The sequence below is a fragment of the Salmo salar genome, unplaced genomic scaffold, assembly GCF_905237065.1.
Source record: "Salmo salar unplaced genomic scaffold, Ssal_v3.1, whole genome shotgun sequence".
Taxonomy (NCBI): Eukaryota; Metazoa; Chordata; class Actinopteri; order Salmoniformes; family Salmonidae; genus Salmo; species Salmo salar.
This window is the reverse complement of record NW_025548157.1, coordinates 252501-267885: the sequence shown is the minus strand read 5'-3', so window position 1 is coordinate 267885 and position 15385 is coordinate 252501.

Sequence of the window (15385 nt, the reverse complement as noted above, 5' to 3'; positions counted from 1 at the left end):
CCAGAGGGTCAGTCATCCCTCTACCAGACCAGAGGGTCAGTCATCACTCTACCAGACCAGAGGGTCAGTCATCCCTCTACCAGACCAGAGGATCAGTCATCACTCTACCAGACCAGAGGGTCAGTCATCACTCTACCAGACCAGAGGGTCAGTCATCACTCTACCAGACCAGAGGGTCAGTCATCACTCTACCAGACCAGAGGGTCAGTCATCCCTCTACCAGACCAGAGGGTCAGTCATCCCTCTACCAGACCAGAGGGTCAGTCATCCCTCTACCAGACCAGAGGGTCAGTCATCACTCTACCAGACCAGAGGGTCAGTCATCCCTCTACCAGACCAGAGGGTCAGTCATCACTCTACCAGACCAGAGGGTCAGTCATCACTCTACCAGACCAGAGGGTCAGTCATCACTCTACCAGACCAGAGGGTCAGTCATCACTCTACCAGACCAGAGGGTCAGTCATCCCTCTACCAGACCAGAGGGTCAGTCATCCCTCTACCAGACCAGAGGGTCAGTCATCCCTCTACCAGACCAGAGGGTCAGTCATCACTCTACCAGACCAGAGGGTCAGTCATCCCTCTACCAGACCAGAGGGTCAGTCATCCCTCTACCAGACCAGAGGGTCAGTCATCACTCTACCAGACCAGAGGGTCAGTCATCCCTCTACCAGACCAGAGGGTCAGTCATCCCTCTACCAGACCAGAGGGTCAGTCATCACTCTACCAGACCAGAGGGTCAGTCATCCCTCTACCAGACCAGAGGGTCAGTCATCCCTCTACCAGACCAGAGGGTCAGTCATCCCTCTACCAGACCAGAGGGTCAGTCATCCCTCTACCAGACCAGAGGGTCGGTCATCCCTCTACCAGACCAGAGGGTCAGTCATCCCTCTACCAGACCAGAGGGTCAGTCATCACTCTACCAGACCAGAGGGTCAGTCATCCCTCTACCAGACCATCACAGACCACCAGAGGGTCAGTCATCACTCTACCAGACCAGAGGGTCAGTCATCCCTCTACCAGACCAGAGGGTCAGTCATCCCTCTACCAGACCAGAGGGTCAGTCATCCCTCTACCAGACCAGAGGGTCAGTCATCCCTCTACCAGACCAGAGGGTCAGTCATCACTCTACCAGACCAGAGGGTCAGTCATCACTCTACCAGACCAGAGGGTCAGTCATCACTCTACCAGACCAGAGGGTCAGTCATCCCTCTACCAGACCAGAGGGTCAGTCATCACTCTACCAGACCATCAGAACTCTGTAGTTGTCAAAGTCGGAGATTCCTGATTCTCTGGTTTCCATGGAGAAGTGATGAAGGAGTCCCATCAGTCTGATCGTCAAATTCAGCTCCTGAAAAGAGACAGTGGGAACTGGATATCGTGATTGGCCCTCTGTCCTTCAGCCCGGTCCAGAATTAACTTCTGCACAGTTCTGATAGGTTGGTCTCGTCCAGCTAAAAGATGTCGTTGCGTTCGATCGGTGTTGCTGTGTCTTCTGGATGCTTGTCTCAGCTCATGTTTATTATTATTGACCTGTCCTGTTCCTCCACCTGTGATGTAGAGCTCTGTGTCGATCTTATTGAGAAGTGTTGGGTTTCCTTGTTTAGGTTTTTAGATTTTTTTAATTCGAAGTCGGCTCTTCATAGCAAGATCAGCTAATAGGTCCCTAACAATGCAGAGGACATCAATGTTAGCAATTATCTTATTAATTCATGATTTCCCAAAAAATCTAATAAATAAAATAAAAAAAATTAAAAAAACTTTTTCCTCCTCCCTATTCTCTCTCTATCCATCTCTATGTCCATTTCTCCTCCTCCCTCCTCCTCCTCCTCTCTCTCTATCCATCTCTATGTCCATTTCTCCTTCTCCTCCTCCTCCTCCTCCTCCCTATTCTCTCTCTATCCATCTCTATGTCCATTTCTCCTCCTCCCTCCTCCTCCTCCTCCTCCTCCCTATTCTCTCTCTATCCATCTCTATGTCCATTTCTTCTCCTCCTCCTCCTCCTCCTCCTCCTCCTCCTCCCTATTCTCTCTCTATCCATCTCTATGTCCATTTCTCCTCCTCCCCTCCTCCTCCTCCTCCTCCCTATTCTCTCTCTATCCATCTCTATGTCCATTTCTCCTCCTCCTCCTCCTCCTCCTCCTCCCTATTCTCTCTCTATCCATCTCTATGTCCATTTCTCCTTCCTCCTCCTCCTCCTCCTCCCTATTCTCTCTCTATCCATCTCTATGTCCATTTCTCCTCCTCCCTCCTCCTCCTCCTCCTCCCTATTCTCTCTCTATCCATCTCTATGTCCATTTCTCCTCCTCCTCCTCCTCCTCCTCCTCCCTATTCTCTCTCTATCCATCTCTATGTCCATTTCTCCTCCTCCTCCTCCTCCTCCTCCTCCCTATTCTCTCTCTATCCATCTCTATGTCCATTTCTCCTCCTCCCTCCTCCTCCTCCTCCTCCTATTCTCTCTCTCTATCCATCTCTATGTCCATTTCTCCTTCTCCCTCCTCCTCCTCCTCCTCCCTATTCTCTCTCTATCCATCTCTATGTCCATTTCTCCTCCTCCTCCTCCTCCTCCTCCTCCTCCCTATTCTCTCTCTATCCATCTCTATGTCCATTTCTCCTCCTCCTCCTCCTCCTCCTCCTCCCTATTCTCTCTCTATCCATCTCTATGTCCATTTCTCCTTCTCCCTCCTCCTCCTCCTCCTCCCTATTCTCTCTCTATCCATCTCTATGTCCATTTCTTCTCCTCCCTCCTCCTCCTCCTCCTCCTCCCTATTCTCTCTCTATCCATCTCTATGTCCATTTCTCCTTCTCCTCCTCCTCCTCCTCCTCCCTATTCTCTCTCTATCCATCTCTATGTCCATTTCTCCTCCTCCTCCTCCTCCTCCTATTCTCTCTCTATCCATCTCTATGTCCATTTCTCCTTCTCCCTCCTCCTCCTCCTCCTCCCTATTCTCTCTCTATCCATCTCTATGTCCATTTCTCCTTCTCCCTCCTCCTCCTCCTCCTCCCTATTCTCTCTCTATCCATCTCTATGTCCATTTCCCTCCTCCTCCTCCTCCTCCTCCCTATTCTCTCTCTATCCATCTCTATGTCCATTTCTCCTTCTCCCTCCTCCTCCTCCTCCTCCCTATTCTCTCTCATCCATCTCTATGTCCATTTCTCCTTCTCCCTCCTCCTCCTCCTCCTCCCTATTCTCTCTCTATCCATCTCTATGTCCATTTCTCCTCCTCCTCCTCCTCCTCCTCCTCCCTATTCTCTCTCTATCCATCTCTATGTCCATTTCTCCTCCTCCCTCCTCCTCCTCCTCCTCCCTATTCTCTCTCTATCCATCTCTATGTCCATTTCTCCTCCTCCTCCTCCTCCTCCTCCTCCTATTCTCTCTCTATCCATCTCTATGTCCATTTCTCCTCCCTCCTCCTCCTCCTCCCCTATTCTCTCTCTATCCATCTCTATGTCCATTTCTCCTCCTCCTCCTCCTCCTCCTCCTCCCTATTCTCTCTCTATCCATCTCTATGTCCATTTCTCCTCTCCTCCTCCTCCTCCTCCTCCTCCCTATTCTCTCTCTATCCATCTCTATGTCCATTTCTCCTCCTCCTCCTCCTCCTCCTCCTCCCTATTCTCTCTCTATCCATCTCTATGTCCATTTCTTCTCCTCCCTCCTCCTCCTCCTCCTCCCTATTCTCTCTCTATCCATCTCTATGTCCATTTCTCCTTCTCCCTCCTCCTCCTCCTCCTCCCCTATTCTCTCTCTATCCATCTCTATGTCCATTTCTCCTCCCTCCTCCTCCTCCTCCTCCTCCCTATTCTCTCTCTATCCATCTCTATGTCCATTTCTCCTTCTCCCTCCTCCTCCTCCTCCTCCCTATTCTCTCTCTATCCATCTCTATGTCCATTTCTCCTTCTCCCTCCTCCTCCTCCTCCTCCCTATTCTCTCTCTATCCATCTCTATGTCCATTTCTTCTTCTCCCTCCTCCTCCTCCTCCTCCTCCCTATTCTCTCTCTATCCATCTCTATGTCCATTTCTCTTCTCCCTCCTCCTCCTCCTCCTCCCTATTCTCTCTCTATCCATCTCTATGTCCATTTCTCCTCCTCCTCCTCCTCCTCCTCCCTATTCTCTCTCTATCCATCTCTATGTCCATTTCTCCTTCTCCTCCTCCTCCTCCTCCTCCCTATTCTCTCTCTATCCATCTCTATGTCCATTTCTCCTCCTCCTCCTCCTCCTCCTCCTCCCTATTCTCTCTCTATCCATCTCTATGTCCATTTCTCCTCTCTCCTCCTCCTCCTCCTCCCTATTCTCTCTCTATCCATCTCTATGTCCATTTCTCCTCCTCCTCCTCCTCCTCCCTATTCTCTCTCTATCCATCTCTATGTCCATTTCTCCTCCTCCTCCTCCTCCTCCTCCCTATTCTCTCTCTATCCATCTCTATGTCCATTTCTCCTCCCCTCCTCCTCCTCCTCCTCCCTATTCTCTCTCTATCCATCTCTATGTCCATTTCTCCTCTCCTCCTCCTCCTCCTCCTCCCTATTCTCTCTCTATCCATCTCTATGTCCATTTCTCCTCCTCCCTCCTCCTCCTCCTCCTCCCTATTCTCTCTCTATCCATCTCTATGTCCATTTCTCCTCCTCCTCCTCCTCCTCCTCCTCCCTATTCTCTCTCTATCCATCTCTATGTCCATTTCTCCTCCTCCTCCTCCTCCTCCTCCCTATTCTCTCTCTATCCATCTCTATGTCCATTTCTCCTCTCCTCCTCCTCCTCCTCCTCCCTATTCTCTCTCTATCCATCTCTATGTCCATTTCTCCTCCTCCTCCTCCTCCTCCTCCTCCCTATTCTCTCTCTATCCATCTCTATGTCCATTTCTCCCTCCTCCCTCCTCCTCCTCCTCCCTATTCTCTCTCTATCCATCTCTATGTCCATTTCTCCTCCTCCTCCTCCTCCTCCTCCTCCCTATTCTCTCTCTATCCATCTCTATGTCCATTTCTCCCCCTCCTCCTCCTCCTCCTCCCTATTCTCTCTCTATCCATCTCTATGTCCATTTCTCCTCCTCTCCTCCTCCTCCTCCTCCTCCTCCCTATTCTCTCTCTATCCATCTCTATGTCCATTTCTCCTCCTCCCTCCTCCTCCTCCTCCTCCCTATTCTCTCTCTATCCATCTCTATGTCCATTTCTCCTCCTCCCTCCTCCTCCTCCTCCTCCCTATTCTCTCTCTATCCATCTCTATGTCCATTTCTCCTCCCTCCTCCTCCTCCTCCTCCCTATTCTCTCTCTATCCATCTCTATGTCCATTTCTCCTCCTCTCCTCCTCCTCCTCCTCCCTATTCTCTCTCTATCCATCTCTATGTCCATTTCTCCCCTTCTCCTCCTCCTCCTCTATTCTCTCTCTATCCATCTCTATGTCCATTTCTCCTTCTCCTCCTCCTCCTCCTCCTCCCTATTCTCTCTCTATCCATCTCTATGTCCATTTCTCCTCCTCCCTCCTCCTCCTCCTCCTCCCTATTCTCTCTCTATCCATCTCTATGTCCATTTCTCCTCCTCCCTCCTCCTCCTCCTCCCTATTCTCTCTCTATCCATCTCTATGTCCATTTCTCCTCCTCCTCCTCCTCCTCCTCCCTATTCTCTCTCTATCCATCTCTATGTCCATTTCTCCTCCTCCTCCTCCTCCTCCTCCCTATTCTCTCTCTATCCATCTCTATGTCCATTTCTCCTCCTCCTCCTCCTCCTCCTCCTCCCTATTCTCTCTCTATCCATCTCTATGTCCATTTCTCCTCCTCCCTATTCTCTCTCTATCCATCCTATGTCCATTTCCCCTCCTCCCTCCTCCCTATTCTCTCTCTATCCATCTCTATGTCCATTTCTTCTCCTCCCTCCTCCTCCTCCTCCTATTCTCTCTCTATCCATCTCTATGTCCATTTCTCCTTCTCCCTCCTCCTCCTCCTCCTCCTATTCTCTCTCTATCCATCTCTATGTCCATTTCTTCTCCTCCCTCCTCCTCCTCCTCCTCCTCCCTATTCTCTCTCTATCCATCTCTATGTCCATTTCTCCTCCTCCTCCTCCTCCTCCTCCTCCTATTCTCTCTCTATCCATCTCTATGTCCATTTCTCCTCCTCCTCCTCCTCCTCCTCCCTATTCTCTCTCTATCCATCTCTATGTCCATTTCTCCTTCTCCTCCTCCTCCTCCTCCTCCCTATTCTCTCTCTATCCATCTCTATGTCCATTTCTCCTTCTCCTCCTCCTCCTCCTCCTCCCTATTCTCTCTCTATCCATCTCTATGTCCATTTCTCCTCCTCCTCCTCCTCCTCCTCCCTATTCTCTATCTATCCATCTCTATGTCCATTTCTCCTTCTCCCTCCTCCTCCTCCTCCTCCCTATTCTCTCTCTATCCATCTCTATGTCCATTTCTCCTTCTCCTCCTCCTCCTCCTCCCTATTCTCTCTCTATCCATCTCTATGTCCATTTCTTCTCCTCCCTCCTCCTCCTCCTCCCTATTCTCTCTCTATCCATCTCTATGTCCATTTCTCCTCCTCCTCCCTCCTCCTCCTCCTCCCTATTCTCTCTCTATCCATCTCTATGTCCATTTCTCCTCCTACCTCCTCCTCCTCCTCCTCCCTATTCTCTCTCTATCCATCTCTATGTCCATTTCTCCTCCTCCTCCCTCCTCCTCCTCCTCCCTATTCTCTCTCTATCCATCTCTATGTCCATTTCTCCTCCTCCTCCTCCTCCTCCCCCTATTCTCTCTCTATCCATCTCTATGTCCATTTCTCCTTCTCCCTCCTCCTCCTCCTCCTCCCTATTCTCTCTCTATCCATCTCTATGTCCATTTCTCCTCCCTCCTCCTCCTCCTCCTCCTCCCTATTCTCTCTCTATCCATCTCTATGTCCATTTCTCCTCCTCCTCCTCCTCCTCCTCCTCCCTATTCTCTCTCTATCCATCTCTATGTCCATTTCTCCTCTCCCTCCTCCTCCTCCTCCTCCCTATTCTCTCTCTATCCATCTCTATGTCCATTTCTCCTCCTCCCTCCTCCTCCTCCTCCCTATTCTCTCTCATCCATCTCTATGTCCATTTCTCCTTCCTCCTCCTCCTCCTCCTCCTCCTATTCTCTCTCTATCCATCTCTATGTCCATTCTCCTTCTCTCCTCCTCCTCCTCCTCCCTATTCTCTCTCTATCCATCTCTATGTCCATTTCTCCTTCTCCCTCCTCCTCCTCCTCCTCCCTATTCTCTCTCTATCCATCTCTATGTCCATTTCTCCTCCTCCTCCTCCTCCTCCTCCTCCCTATTCTCTCTCTATCCATCTCTATGTCCATTTCTCCTCCTCCCTCCTCCTCCTCCTCCTCCCTATTCTCTCTCTATCCATCTCTATGTCCATTTCTCCTTCTCCCTCCTCCTCCTCCCTATTCTCTCTCTATCCATCTCTATGTCCATTTCTTCTCCTCCCTCCTCCTCCTCCTCCTCCTCCTCCCTATTCTCTCTCTATCCATCTCTATGTCCATTTCTCCTCCTCCCTCCTCCTCCTCCTCCCTATTCTCTCTCTATCCATCTCTATGTCCATTTCTCCTCCTCCTCCTCCTCCTCCTCCTCCCTATTCTCTCTCTATCCATCTCTATGTCCATTTCTCCTCCTCCTCCTCCTCCTCCTCCTCCCTATTCTCTCTCTATCCATCTCTATGTCCATTTCTCCTCCTCCCTCCTCCTCCTCCTCCTCCCTATTCTCTCTCTATCCATCTCTATGTCCATTTCTCTCTCCTCCTCCTCCTCCTCCCTATTCTCTCTCTATCCATCTCTATGTCCATTTCTCCTCCTCCCTCCTCCTCCTCCTCCCTATTCTCTCTCTATCCATCTCTATGTCCATTTCTCCTCCTCCTCCTCCTCCTCCTCCTCCCTATTCTCTCTCTATCCATCTCTATGTCCATTTCTCCTCCTCCTCCTCCTCCTCCTCCTCCTCTATTCTCTCTCTATCCATCTCTATGTCCATTTCTCCTCCTCCTCCTCCTCCTCCTCCTCCCTATTCTCTCTCTATCCATCTCTATGTCCATTTCTCCTCCTCCTCCTCCTCCTCCCTATTCTCTCTCTATCCATCTCTGTGTCCATTTCTCCTCCTCCTCCTCCTCCTCCTCCTCCCTATTCTCTCTCTATCCATCTCTATGTCCATTTCTCCTCCTCCTCCTCCTCCTCCTCCTCCCTATTCTCTCTCTATCCATCTCTATGTCCATTTCTCCTCCTCCTCCTCCTCCTCCCTATTCTCTCTCTATCCATCTCTATGTCCATTTCTCCTCTTCCTCCTCCCTATTCTCTCTCTATCCATCTCTATGTCCATTTCTCCTCCTCCTCCTCCTCCTCCTCCCTATTCTCTCTCTATCCATCTCTATGTCCATTTCTCCTCCTCCCTCCTCCTCCTCCTCCTCCCTATTCTCTCTCTATCCATCTCTATGTCCATTTCTCCTCCCCTCCTCCTCCTCCTCCCTATTCTCTCTCTATCCATCTCTATGTCCATTTCTTCTCCTCCCCTCCTCCTCCTCCTCCCTATTCTCTCTCTATCCATCTCTATGTCCATTTCTCCTCCTCCTCCTCCTCCTCCTCCCTATTCTCTCTCTATCCATCTCTATGTCCATTTCTCCTCCTCCTCCTCCTCCTCCTCCCTATTCTCTCTCTATCCATCTCTATGTCCATTTCTCCTCCTCCTCCTCCTCCTCCTCCCTATTCTCTCTCTATCCATCTCTATGTCCATTTCTCCTCCTCCTCCTCCTCCTCCTCCTCCCTATTCTCTCTCTATCCATCTCTATGTCCATTTCTCCTCCTCCTCCTCCTCCTCCTATTCTCTCTCTATCCATCTCTATGTCCATTTCTCCTCCTCCTCCTCCTCCTCCTCCTCCCTATTCTCTCTCTATCCATCTCTATGTCCATTTCTCCTCCTCCTCCTCCTCCTCCTCCCTATTCTCTCTCTATCCATCTCTATGTCCATTTCTCCTCCTCCTCCTCCTCCTCCTCCCTATTCTCTCTCTATCCATCTCTATGTCCATTTCTCCTCCTCCTCCTCCTCCTCCTCCTCCCTATTCTCTCTCTATCCATCTCTATGTCCATTTCTCCTCCTCCTCCTCCTCCTCCTCCTCCCTATTCTCTCTCTATCCATCTCTATGTCCATTTCTCCTCCTCCTCCTCCTCCTCCTCCTCCCTATTCTCTCTCTATCCATCTCTATGTCCATTTCTCCTCCTCCTCCTCCTCCTCCTCCTCCCTATTCTCTCTCTATCCATCTCTATGTCCATTTCTCCTCCTCCCTCCTCCTCCTCCTCCTCCCTATTCTCTCTCTATCCATCTCTATGTCCATTTCTCCTCCTCCCTCCTCCTCCTCCTCCCTATTCTCTCTCTATCCATCTCTATGTCCATTTCTCCTCCTCCTCCTCCTCCTCCTCCCTATTCTCTCTCTATCCATCTCTATGTCCATTTCTCCTCCTCCTCCTCCTCCTCCCTATTCTCTCTCTATCCATCTCTATGTCCATTTCTCCTCCTCCTCCTCCTCCTCCTCCCTATTCTCTCTCTATCCATCTCTATGTCCATTTCTCCTCCTCCTCCTCCTCCTCCTCCCTATTCTCTCTCTATCCATCTCTATGTCCATTTCTCCTCCTCCTCCTCCTCCTCCCTATTCTCTCTCTATCCATCTCTATGTCCATTTCTCCTCCTCCTCCTCCTCCTCCCTATTCTCTCTCTATCCATCTCTATGTCCATTTCTCCTCCTCCTCCTCCTCCTCCTCCTCCCTATTCTCTCTCTATCCATCTCTATGTCCATTTCTCCTCCTCCTCCTCCTCCTCCTCCTCCCTATTCTCTCTCTATCCATCTCTATGTCCATTTCTCCTCCTCCCTCCTCCTCCTCCTCCTCCCTATTCTCTCTCTATCCATCTCTATGTCCATTTCTCCTCCTCCCTCCTCCTCCTCCTCCTCCCTATTCTCTCTCTATCCATCTCTATGTCCATTTCTCCTCCTCCCTCCTCCTCCTCCTCCTCCCTATTCTCTCTCTCATCCATCTCTATGTCCATTTCTCCTCCTCCTCCTCCTCCTCCTCCTCCCTATTCTCTCTCTATCCATCTCTATGTCCATTTCTCCTCTCCTCCTCCTCCTCCTCCTCCCTATTCTCTCTCTCATCCATCTCTATGTCCATTTCTCCTCCTCCCTCCTCCTCCTCCTCCTCCCTATTCTCTCTCTATCCATCTCTATGTCCATTTCTCCTCCTCCTCCTCCTCCTTATTCTCTCTCTATCCATCTCTATGTCCATTTCTCCTCCTCCTCCTCCTCCCTATTCTCTCTCTCATCCATCTCTATGTCCATTTCTTCTCCTCCCTCCTCCTCCTCCTCCCTATTCTCTCTCTATCCATCTCTATGTCCATTTCTCCTTCTCCCTCCTCCTCCTCCTCCTCCCTATTCTCTCTCTATCCATCTCTATGTCCATTTCTCCTCCTCCTCCTCCTCCTCCTCCTCCCTATTCTCTCTCTATCCATCTCTATGTCCATTTCTCCTTCTCCCTCCTCCTCCTCCTCCTCCCTATTCTCTCTCTATCCATCTCTATGTCCATTCTCTCCTTCCTCCTCCTCCTCCTCCTCCCTATTCTCTCTCTATCCATCTCTATGTCCATTTCTCCTCTCCTCCTCCTCCTCCTCCTCCCTATTCTCTCTCTATCCATCTCTATGTCCATTTCTCCTTCTCCTCCTCCTCCTCCTCCTCCCTATTCTCTCTCTATCCATCTCTATGTCCATTTCTCCTTCCCTCCTCCTCCTCCTCCTCCCTATTCTCTCTCTATCCATCTCTATGTCCATTTCTCCTTCTCCCTCCTCCTCCTCCTCCTCCCTATTCTCTCTCTATCCATCTCTATGTCCATTTCTCCTCCTCCTCCTCCTCCTCCTCCTCCCTATTCTCTCTCTATCCATCTCTATGTCCATTTCTCCTCCTCCCTCCTCCTCCTCCTCCCCCTATTCTCTCTCTATCCATCTCTATGTCCATTTCTCCTCCTCCCTCCTCCTCCTCCTCCTCCCTATTCTCTCTCTATCCATCTCTATGTCCATTTCTCCTCCTCCTCCTCCTCCTCCCTATTCTCTCTCTATCCATCTCTATGTCCATTTCTCCTTCTCCTCCTCCTCCTCCTCCTCCCTATTCTCTCTCTATCCATCTCTATGTCCATTTCTCCTCCTCCTCCTCCTCCTCCTCCTCCTCCTATTCTCTCTCTATCCATCTCTATGTCCATTTCTCCTTCTCCTCCCTCCTCCTCCTCCTCCCTATTCTCTCTCTATCCATCTCTATGTCCATTTCTCCTCCCTCCTCCTCCTCCTCCCTATTCTCTCTCTATCCATCTCTATGTCCATTTCTCCTCCTCCTCCTCCTCCTCCTCCTCCCTATTCTCTCTCTATCCATCTCTATGTCCATTTCTCCTCCTCCCTCCTCCTCCTCCTCCTCCCTATTCTCTCTCTATCCATCTCTATGTCCATTTCTCCTTCTCCCTCCTCCTCCTCCTCCTCCCTATTCTCTCTCTATCCATCTCTATGTCCATTTCTCCTTCTCCCTCCTCCTCCTCCTCCTCCCTATTCTCTCTCTATCCATCTCTATGTCCATTTCTCCTTCTCCCCTCCTCCTCCTCCTCCTCCCTATTCTCTCTCTATCCATCTCTATGTCCATTTCTCCTCCTCCCCCTCCTCCTCCTCCTCCCTATTCTCTCTCTATCCATCTCTATGTCCATTTCTCCTCCCTCCTCCTCCTCCTCCTCCCTATTCTCTCTCTATCCATCTCTATGTCCATTTCTCCTCCTCCTCCTCCTCCTCCTCCTCCCTATTCTCTCTCTATCCATCTCTATGTCCATTTCTCCTCCTCCTCCTCCTCCTCCTCCTCCCTATTCTCTCTCTATCCATCTCTATGTCCATTTCTCCTCCTCCCTCCTCCTCCTCCTCCTCCCTATTCTCTCTCTATCCATCTCTATGTCCATTTCTCCTTCCTCCTCCTCCTCCTCCTCCCTATTCTCTCTCTATCCATCTCTATGTCCATTTCTCCTCCTCCTCCTCCTCCTCCTCCTCCCTATTCTCTCTCTATCCATCTCTATGTCCATTTCTCCTCCTCCTCCTCCTCCTCCTCCTCCCTATTCTCTCTCTATCCATCTCTATGTCCATTTCTCCTCTCTCCTCCTCTCCCCTCCCTATTCTCTCTCTATCCATCTCTATGTCCATTTCTCCTCCTCCTCCTCCTCCTCCTCCTCCCTATTCTCTCTCTATCCATCTCTATGTCCATTTCTCCTCCTCCTCCTCCTCCTCCTCCTCCCTATTCTCTCTCTATCCATCTCTATGTCCATTTCTCCTCCTCCTCCTCCTCCTCCTCCTCCCTATTCTCTCTCTATCCATCTCTATGTCCATTTCTCCTCCTCCTCCTCCTCCTCCTCCCTATTCTCTCTCTATCCATCTCTATGTCCATTTCTCCTCCCTCCTCCTCCTCCTCCTCCTCCCTATTCTCTCTCTATCCATCTCTATGTCCATTTCTCCTCCTCCTCCTCCTCCTCCTCCTCCTCCCTATTCTCTCTCTATCCATCTCTATGTCCATTTCTCCTCCTCCTCCTCCTCCTCCTCCTCCCTATTCTCTCTCTATCCATCTCTATGTCCATTTCTCCTCCTCCCTCCTCCTCCTCCTCCTCCCTATTCTCTCTCTATCCATCTCTATGTCCATTTCTCCTCCCCTCCTCCTCCTCCTCCTCCCTATTCTCTCTCTATCCATCTCTATGTCCATTTCTCCTCCTCCTCCTCCTCCTCCCTATTCTCTCTCTATCCATCTCTATGTCCATTTCTCCTCCTCCTCCTCCTCCTCCTCCTCCCTATTCTCTCTCTATCCATCTCTATGTCCATTTCTCCTCCTCCCTCCTCCTCCTCCTCCTCCCTATTCTCTCTCTATCCATCTCTATGTCCATTTCTCCTTCTCCCTCCTCCTCCTCCTCCTCCCTATTCTCTCTCTATCCATCTCTATGTCCATTTCTCCTCCCTCCTCCTCCTCCTCCCTATTCTCTCTCTATCCATCTCTATGTCCATTTCTCCTTCTCCCTCCTCCTCCTCCTCCTCCCTATTCTCTCTCTATCCATCTCTATGTCCATTTCTCCTCCTCCCTCCTCCTCCTCCTCCCTATTCTCTCTCTATCCATCTCTATGTCCATTTCTTCTCCTCCCTCCTCCTCCTCCTCCTCCCTATTCTCTCTCTATCCATCTCTATGTCCATTTCTCTCCTCCTCCTCCTCCTCCTCCCTATTCTCTCTCTATCCATCTCTATGTCCATTTCTTCTCCTCCCTCCTCCTCCTCCTCCTCCCTATTCTCTCTCTATCCATCTCTATGTCCATTTCTTCTCCTCCTCTCCTCCTCCTCCTCCTATTCTCTCTCTATCCATCTCTATGTCCATTTCTCCTCCTCCCTCCTCCTCCTCCTCCTCCCTATTCTCTCTCTATCCATCTCTATGTCCATTTCTTCTCCTCCTCCTCCTCCTCCTCCTCCCTATTCTCTCTCTATCCATCTCTATGTCCATTTCTCTCCTCCTCCTCCTCCTCCTCCTCCCTATTCTCTCTCTATCCATCTCTATGTCCATTTCTTCTCCTCCCTCCTCCTCCTCCTCCTCCCTATTCTCTCTCTATCCATCTCTATGTCCATTTCTCCCCTCCTCCTCCTCCTCCTCCTCCTCCCTATTCTCTCTCTATCCATCTCTATGTCCATTTCTCCTCCCTCCTCCTCCTCCTCCTCCCTATTCTCTCTCTATCCATCTCTATGTCCATTTCTTCTCCTCCCTCCTCCTCCTCCTCCTCCCTATTCTCTCTCTATCCATCTCTATGTCCATTCTCCAGTGTGTCAGCGAGCTCCTTCTGGTCCATTTTCCTCAGGATGTGCAGTGTGATCTTCAGAGCCCCCTCTCTGGCACTGCTCTCCTGCTTCTCATCTTCAGCGTCCACCACTTCCTCATCCTCCCTCTCGGACTCTCAAAGCATTCTGGGAGATCTGGACTAAGAATTCTCTTCGGGTCTCTTCAAGTGACTGAAAACAAACAAGTTGAGCTGAAAGAAAAAAAACTGTCTATTCGTAATAATTTGATTGATTTGTCTGCTTTTAAAAAAATATATATATATTGAGGTAAACAAGACCGGTGTTAGAAAAATGAATATAAAGTCCAGGTTTGTCTGGTGACTCTGGGCGGACCGACCACTGGGAATCTCTCCTGTTGCTCTCTGTGGACAGGACAAGAGGTTATACACCTGGAAACAGGTAACTGAGCACAATGAGTATTTCCTGTTTGTTGTTTTCTCCTCTTCCTGTTTGTGAATTCCCTCCATCTCTGATCCAAGGTCAATGAGTGTTGCAGGCGCGCGGATCCGGATCAATAAACCCAGGTAATATTGTAATAAACATGATTGATTGATTGATTGATTGATTGCACCTGTGACGGCTCATTCCAGTACTTTTCTGGTCACTTCCTGACCATAGTAAGATGTTATTTTTCTATGGTAGAAGTAGGTCAGGGTGTGACAGGGGGTGTTTTTTTTTATGTTTTTGTATTTCTATGTTCTAGTTTTTGTATTTCTACGTTGTTTTTTTTTTTTTTGGGGTTTGGGGATGATCTCCAATTAGAGGCAGCTTAGTCATCGTTGTCTCTAATTGGAGGTCATATTTATTAAGTTGGGTGTTTGTCCCACCTGGGTTTTTTTGTGGGAGATTAATTTTGAGTTGTGTATGTTTTACCTCTGCGTCACGTTTATTATTATATATATATTTTTTTGTTTGTTGTGTCTTTCAGTTTATTTATGTATCGCTATAGTTTTAAATAAATAAAAAAACGTGGAAAGACATCCTTCTCGTTACGACAACGTCCCCCCTTTTTTAAACACAGGTCGTGTTCCTGACGACGCCAGATCTTTACAAACCGCCCCGTATTTTAACGTGTATCGGTTTTAACCCACATCGTATGTTGATGACACGGCACACAACCATTGGTTGATGCACGCGCAAACGCCTGATTGGTCATTTCAAAATTCAGGATTTTTGAGGAATATAAACATATCGTTACTTGAGAGAGAGCGTTTTTTTAATTTTTTTTTTCTTCTCCGTTTGGTTAGGTCAGGGTGTGACGTGACGTGGTGTGGGTGTTCTATGTGTTATATTTCTATGTTTTTGTATTTCTTTGTGTTGAGCCGAGTATGGTTCCTAATCGGAGGCAGCTGTCTATCGTTGTCTCTGATTGGGAACCATACTTAGTGTTCAGCCTGCAGAACGTGACGTTCCCTTGTTGTGTTGTTGTACAGCTCAGTGTTTAGCCTGCAGAACGTGACGTTCCCTTGTTGTGTTGTTGTTGTACAGCTCAGTGTTTAGCCTGCAGAACGTGACGTTCCCTTGTTGTGTTGTTGTAC